Below are 8,399 nucleotides of genomic sequence, written 5' to 3' on the forward strand. Positions count from 1 at the left end.
CTGGAATATTGTGTACCGTTTTGGTGACCTTATCTTTGTATGAAGGGAGTGCAGCAAAGGTTTACCAGACTGATTCCTGTGATCGTGGGACAGTCATATGAGGAGAGACTAAGTCGGTGAGGATTTTATTCATTGTAATTTTGATGAGTGGGGCAGCACGGTAGCACAAATGGATAGCACTGTGGCTTCACAATGCCAGGGTTCCAGCTGTGTCATTGTCTGTGTGGAGTCTGCACGTTCTCCCCATGCCTGCGTGGGTTTCCTCCGGGTGCTCCAGTTTCCTCCCACAGTCTAAAGACCTGCAGGTTAGGTGGATTGGCCATGATAAATTGCCCTAAGTGACCAAAAAGGTCAGGTGGGGTTATTGGGTTGCAGGAATAGGGTGGAAGTGAGGGCTTAAGTGGGTCGGTGCAGACTCGATGGGCTGAATGGCCTCCTTCTGCACCGAATGTTCTATGATCTATGAGAGGGGATCTCATGGAAACTTTAAAAATTCTAACATGATTAGATAAGGGAGATTCAGAAAGAATGTTCCCGATGGTAGGGAGTCCAGAACTCGGGGGTCATAGTTTGAGAATAAGGGGTTAAACCTTTTAGGACTGTAAGAAGTCTTACAACACCAGGTTAAAGTCCAACATGTTCGTTTCAAACACTAACTTTCGGAGCACTGCTCCTTCCTCAGGTGAATGAAGAGGTTTGTTCCAGAAACATATATATAGACAAATTCAAAGATGCCAGACAATGCTTGGAATGTGAGCATTTGCAGGCAATTCAGTCTTTACAGATCCAGAGATAGGGGTAACCCCAGGTTAAAGAGGTGTGAATTGTCTCAAGCCAGGACAGTTGGTAGGATTTCGCAAGCCCAGGCCAGATGGTGGGGGATGAATGTAACGCGACATGAATCCAACACCCCGGTTGAGGCCGCACTCATCTGTGCAGAACTTGGCTATAAGTTTCTGCTCGGAGATTCTGTGTTGTCGCGTGTCCTGAAGGCTGCCTTGGAGAACGCTTACCCGGAGATCAGAGGCTGAATGCACTTGACTGCTGAAGTGTTCCCCGACTGGAAGGGAACATTCCTGCCTGGTGATTGTCGCGCGATGTCTGTTCATCCGTTGTTGCAGTGTCTGCATGGTCTCGCCAATGTACCACGCTTCGGAACATCCTTTCCTGCAGTGTATGAGGTAGACAACGTTGGCCAAGTCGCACGAGTATGTACCGCGTACCTGGTGGGTGGTGTTTCCATGTGTAATGGTGGTATCCATGTCGATGATCTGGCATGTCTTGCAGAGATTGCCATGGCAGGGTTGTGTGGTGTCGTAGTCTCTGTTCTGTACGCTAGGTAGTATGCTGCAAACAATGGTTTTTTTGAGGTTGCGGGGTTGTTTGAAGGCAAGTAGTGGGGGGGTGGGGTTGACCTTGGCAAGATGTTCATCTTCATCGATGATGTGTTGAAGGCTGCGAAGAAGATGTCGTAGTTTCTCCACTCCGGGAAAGTACTGGACGACGAAGGGTATTCTGTCAGTTGTGTCCCGTGTTTGTCTTCTGAGGAGGTCGGTGCTGTTTTTTTGCTGTGGCGCGTTGGAACTGTCGATCGATGAGTCAAGCGCCATATCCCATTCGTACGAGGGCACCTTTCAGCATCTGTAGATGTCTGTTACGCTACTCCTCGTCTGAGCAGATCCTGTGTACACGGAGCACTTGTCCATCGGGGATGGCTTCTTTAATGTGTTTAGGGTGGAAGCTGGAGAAGTGGATCACCGTGAGGTAATCCGTGGGCTTGCGGTAAAGCGACGTGCTGAGGTGACCGTCCTTGATGGAGACGAGTGTGTCCAAGAATGCAACTGATTTTGGAGAGTAGTCCATGGTGAGTCTGATGGTGGGATGGAACTTATTGATGTCATCATGCAGTTGTTTCAGTGATTCTTCGCCGTGGGTCCAAAGAAAAAATGTGATCGATGTATCTGGTGTATAACGTTGGTTAAAGGTCCTGTGTGGTGAGGAGGTCTTGTTCAAACTTGTGCATGAAGATGTTGGCGTATTGAGGTCCAAATTTGGTCCCCATGGCTGTTCCGTGTGTCTGGATGAAGAACTTGTTGTCGAAGACGTTGTGATCCAGAATAAAGCGGATGAGTTGCAGAATTGCATGTGGAGAATGGCAGTTGTCGGTGTTGAGTACTGAGGCTGTTGCAGCAATGCCGTTGTCATGGGGGATGCTGGTGTAGAGTGCCGAGACGTCCATTGTGACAAGGAATGTTCCTGGTTCAATGGTCCATGGGTGGTGAGTTTCTGTCGGAAGTCCGTCGTGTCACGACAGAAGCTGGGTGTACCTTGTACGATGGCTTTCAAGATGCCCTTGATGTAGTCAAAGGGGTTCTCACACACGGTCCCATTGCCTGAAACGATAGGACGGACTGGTGTGTTGGCCTTGTGTATTTTCGGGAGGCAGTAGAAATCTCCGATACGGGGAGTACGTGGGAGGAGAGCACTTAGGGTGCTCTGAAGGTCTGGATCCAAGGTCTTGATCAGTCTGATGAGTTGGCGGATGTGTTCCTTGGTCGGGTCTACGGGTAGCTGTCTGTCGTGTTCCTGGTTGTTGAGTTGTCGGCATACTTCTTTGCCGTATTCCTTCTGTTCAGTATAACGGTGGCCCCTCCTTTGTCTGCTGGTTTGATGATGATTTTGCGGTTGGTCTTGAGGGCGTGGATGGCATTGCATTGTGCTTGGGTGATGTTCGGGGCTGTCTTGTGAATGCGACTGATGAATCTGGCATTGGCGCAACTCCTGACGGCTTGAGCATACATGTCGAGTCTAGGGCAGCGGCCTTCCGGAGGGGTCCAATTCGACTCTTTCCTCTGTGGTTGCCGCACCACAGATCTCTCGGTCTGCTGTTCCGGTTCATTGGTATTCTCCTTGGGTTCGCTGTCGGCCTCTTGGGGTCTGTGGAAGAATTCCCAGAGGAATTTTTTAGGACTGAGGTGAGGAGAAATTTCTTCACTCAGAGAGTGGTGAATCTGTGTAATTCACTGCCACACAAAATAATTGAGGCCAAAATGGGGGGGGGGGGGGGGAAATCAGGGTATTGAATTTGGTGATCAGCCATGATCATAATGAATGGCGGAGCAGACTCGAAGTGTGAAATGGTCTCTTTCTGCTGCCATGTCTACCTGTGCTCTTAATTCATCCACCTTGTTTGTAATACTCCTTTTATTGAAGAATAAACAGTTTAACACAACCATTTTCCCTTGCTGGACACTTTTAAAATTTTGCTTCTCCTGTAATTCCAAGTCTATCACTGTATCTTCTACCTCCCTAGCTAATGTTCTACCTCCATTTTTCTAATCTCATCCTATTCCTGGGATCCTATCTCCTTGCCACACTCATTTAAATACTCCCCAACAGAATGAGCAAAAGCCCTGCTTGGATATTGGTCCCAGCTCTACCCAGGAGCAACCCATCCGGTCCCACCTGTCCCAGAACCAGCCCCAGTGCCTCAAGAATCTGAATCCCTCCCAGCTGTACCATCTCTCCAGCCACGCATTCATCTTATCTATCGTCTTATTCCTGCTCTCTCGAGCACGTGGAATTGGGAGTAATCAAGGGATTACTACAATTGGGGTCCTGCATTCTAGATTAACTCCTCATTTCCTGTATTCTGCTTGTAGGTCCTCACCATTTAGTTAACCTATGTCATTGGCACCAATATGTATCACAACCACTTTTCACCTTCACTCCCCAGAATGTCCTGCAGCTGCTCCATGACATAATAACATAAGAACTAAGAACTAGGAGCAGGAGTAGGCCATCTGGCCCCTCAAGCCTGCTCCGCCATTCAATTAGATCATGGCTGATCTTTTGTGGACTCAGCTCCATTTTCCGGCCCGAACACCATAACCCTTAATCCCTTCATTCTTCACAATACTATCTATCTTTACCTTAAAAACATGTAATGAAGGAGCCTCAACTGCTTCACTGGGCAAGGAATTCCATAGATTCACAACCCTTTGGGTGAAGAAGTTCCTCCTAAACTCAGTCCTAAATCTACTTCCCCTTATTTTGAGGCTATGTCCCCTAGTTCTGCTGTCACCCGCCAGTGGAAACAACCTGCCCGCATCTATCCTATCTATTCCCTTCATAATTTTAAATGTTTCTATAAGATCCCCCCTCATCCTTCTAAATTCCAACGAGTACAGTCCCAGTCTACTCAACCTCTCCTCATAATCCAACCCCTTCAGCTCTGGGATTAACCTAGTGAATCTCCTCTGCACACCCTCCAGCGCCAGTACATCCTTTCTCAAGTAAGGAGACCAAAACTGAACACAATACTCCAGGTGTGGCCGCACTAACACCTTATACAATTGCAACATAACCTCCCAAGTCTTAAACTCCATCCCTCTAGCAATGAAGGACAAAATTCCATTTGCCTTCTTAATCACCTGTTGCACTTGTAAACCAACCTTCTGTGACTCATGCACTAGCACACCCAAGTCTCTCTGAACAGCGGCATGCTTTAATATTTTATCGTTTAAATAATAATCCCGTTTGCTGTTATTCCTACCAAAATGGATAACCTCACATTTGTCAACATTGTATTCCATCTGCCAGACCTGAGCCCATTCACTTAACCTATCCAAATCCCTCTGCAGACTTCCAGTATCCTCTGCACTTTTCGCTTTACCACTCATCTTAGTGTCATCTGCAAACTTGGACACATTGCCCTTGGTCCCCAACTCCAAATCATCTATGTAAATTGTGAACAATTGTGGGCCCAACACGGATCCCTGAGGGACACCACTAGCTACTGATTGCCAACTAGAGAAACACCCATTTATCCCAACTCTTTGCTTTCTATTAATTAACCAATCCTCTATCCATGCTACTACTTTACCCTTAATGCCATGCACCTTTATTTTATGCAGCAACCTTTTGTGTGGCACCTTGTCAAAGGCTTTCTGGAAATCCAGATATACCACATCCATCGGCTCCCCGTTATCTACTGCACTGGTAATGTCCTCAAAAAATTCCACTAAATTAGTTAGGCATGACCTGCCTTTTACGAACCCATGCTGCGTCTGCCCAATGGGACAATTTTTGGATAGGTTAAGTGAATGGGCTAGGGTCTGGCAGATGGAATACAATGTTGACAAATGTGAGGTTATCCATTTTGGTAGGAATAACAGCAAAAGGGATTATTATTTAAATGGCAAAATATGCTGCTGTGCAGAGAGACCTGGATGTGCTCATGCATGAGTCGCAAAAAGTTGGTTTACTGGTGCAACAGGTGATTAAGAAGGCAAATGGAATTTTGTCCTTCACTGCTAGAGGGATGGAGTTTAATATGAGGGAGGTTATGCTGCAATTGTATAAGGTGTTAGTGAGCCCACACCTGGATATTGTGTTCAGTTTTGGTCTCCTTACCTGAGAAAGGACGTACTGGCGCTGGAGGATGTGCAGAGGAGATTCACTAGGTTAATCCCAGAGCTGAAGGGGTTGGTTTACGAGGAGAGGTTGAGTAGACTGGGACTGTACACGTTGGAATTTAGAAGGATGAGAGGGGATCATATAGAAACATATAAAATTATGAAGGGATTAGATTGGATAGATGCGGGCAGGTTGTTTCCACTGGTGGATGAAAGCAGAACTCGGGGGCGTAGCCTCAAAATAAGGGGGAAGTAGATTTAGGACTGAGTTTAGGAGGAACGTCTTCACCCAAAGGGTTGTGAATCTATGGAATTCCTTGCCCAGTGAAGCAGTTGAGGCTCCTTCATTAAATGTTTTTAAGATAAAGATAGATAGTTTTTTGAAGAATAAAGGGATTAAGGGTTATGGTGTTCGGGCCGGAAAGTGCACCTGAGTCCACAAAAGATCAGCCATGATCTCATTGAATGGTGGAGCAGGCTCGAGGGGCCAGATGGCCTACTCCTGCTCCTAATTCTTATGTTCTTATGTTCTTATGAAGCAATACTTCCATGTTTTTATATTCCTTCCCCCCCTGCAATAAAGGCCAATATTAGATGGGTCCTCTTCCCAGGGTAGAGGGGTCAATTACTTGGGGGCATAGGTTTAAGGTGCGAGGGGCAAGGTTTAGAGGAGATGTACGAGGCAAGTTTTTTACACAGAGGGTAGTGGGTGCCTGGAACTCGCTGCCGGAAGAGATGGTGGAAGCAGGGATGATAGTGCCATTTAAGGGGCATCTTGACAAATAAATGAACAGAATGGGAATAGAGAGATACGGACCCCGGAAGTGTAGAAGATTTTAGTTTAGATGGGCAGCATGGTGGGCACAGGCTTGGAGGGCTGAAGGGCCTGTTCCTGTACTGTACTTTTCTTTGTTCTTTGTTCTTTGTGCCTTCCAAGTACCTGTGCCTCATTTTTTGTGACGCATTAGTTGCCTTGTAAGTCTGTTGATATTTATTTACAGTCCCAGTCATGGCTGTAGGAGGCACTGCGATAGGGACTTTCAATATAAAATTACATGTCACGTTGGCAGCAACCACATTTGCAACTCCTCAGTAAATTGAGAGACAACATAAAAAAATTGAGAAGAAATCAACAAACCCTGTCGAAGCATCACTGCTGACTCTAAAGATTATCATGGATTATTAATTCACTAATACTTGTTTCACTGATTCATTTACCTGTATGTGATTGTAAATATATGACCCTACCTTTGATGGAGCAGTGATCCGAGTAATTCTAAAATGCTGACTGCATGTTTGAACAAATCTCTCTGCCCAAACAGATTGGTGGTCTCAGGGAAGTGCAAGTCATTTATAGATTAAATGAAAGGTAAAGTCACCATCGTCCTAGATAACCATAGGCTGCTTTCCCCTTTGAGGGGGGAGAGCTGACTGATGGTGATTTAACCTGAGGGTCACCACACCTCAGGCGAGGGGCAAGGTTGAGAAGGCGGGGCCTCCATGAATAACTTCAGCCGGTACGGGAATTGGACTGGATTGGATTTATTTATTGTTAGGTGTTCCACGGTGCAGTGAAAAGTATATTTCTGCGAGCAGCTCAACAGATCATTAAGTACACGAAAAGAAAAGGAAATAAAAGAAAATACATAATAGGGCAAAACAAGGTACACAATGTAACTACATAAGCACCGGCATCGGGGGAAACATACAACGGTGTAGTATTGAATGGGTCAGTCCATAAAAAGGTCATTTAGGAGTCTGGTAACAGCGGGGAAGAAGCTGTTTTTGAGTCTGTTTGTGCGTGTTCTCAGACTTCTGTATCTCCTGCCCGATGGAAGAAGTTGGAAGAGTGAGTAAGCCGGGTGGGAGGGGTCTTTTATTATGCTGCCCGCTTTCCCCAGGCAATGGAGGTGGAGCTGGAGTCAATGGATGGGAGGTGGGTTTGTGTGATGGACTGGGCTGTGTTCCCATTCTCTGAAGTTTCTTACGGTCTTGGGCCGAGCAGTTGCCATACCAGGCTGTGATGCAGCCAGATAGGATGCTTTCTATGGTGCATCTGTTAAAGTTGGTAAGAGTTAATGTGGACATGCCAAATTTCCTTAGTTTCCTGAGGAAGTATAGGCGCTGTTGTGCTTTCTTGGTGGTAGCGTCGACGTGGGTGGACCAGGACAGATTTTTGGAGATGGAATTGAACCCACGCTGTGCCATTGCTCCACGTCACAAACCAGTCATCCAGCATCCAACCAACTGAGATAATAGATAACCAAATTGTGAGCCACAGTAGCAATTGCTACTATCTGTGAAAAGATTGTGGAACTAAGCTATTAAATGTAACAATGGGTGACTTATGGTCCAGATCAAAGCCAGAAAATGGGATGATTCTGCAAGATGTTGGGCAGAAGCAGCAAGTGCCTGTGTAAAATTGAACTGAAGATGTCTAAACGTGTTGGGTAAGCTGTGAACCAGAGTTTAAGCAGCCATGGGCAAAACAGGCAGAATGAAAAAAGGGTTTGTGAGTGATAAAATGCGAGAGTACAAGACACGGAAAAGGCACCTAGCTGTGCAGGAGGATGTGTAGGAGGTAGCCTTATGTCTAATTATTTAAAGAACAGGATGATGAGCACTACTCTGCCCAGTATCCAACAGGTGATAAATGATCTGGTTGAGACGGTAAATTATTCAAACTAAACACTCCAATGTGTTCATCTCTGCTGTGCGACAATAAAAAGATTTATCATAACCAATGGGTGTCAGGTTTAAATCCCTTGCAATTCTAATAACTCCAATCCCATCCTCAAGAAAAGTATACTTTAGAACCAGGGTTGTTGTATATTCAAAGCTCTAACTCCATCCTGCACCCAAGAGGTCAATTTTACCAGTAGCATGGTGATGATCGCCAACTTCAGGGCAGAACGTAAAATTCAAGTGGGTACATGATGTACCATCAATTCAACTCAAGACACATTTAGGATCCGAACTGTG

The sequence above is a fragment of the Scyliorhinus canicula genome, chromosome 2, assembly GCF_902713615.1.
Source record: "Scyliorhinus canicula chromosome 2, sScyCan1.1, whole genome shotgun sequence".
NCBI classification, from domain to species: Eukaryota; Metazoa; Chordata; class Chondrichthyes; order Carcharhiniformes; family Scyliorhinidae; genus Scyliorhinus; species Scyliorhinus canicula.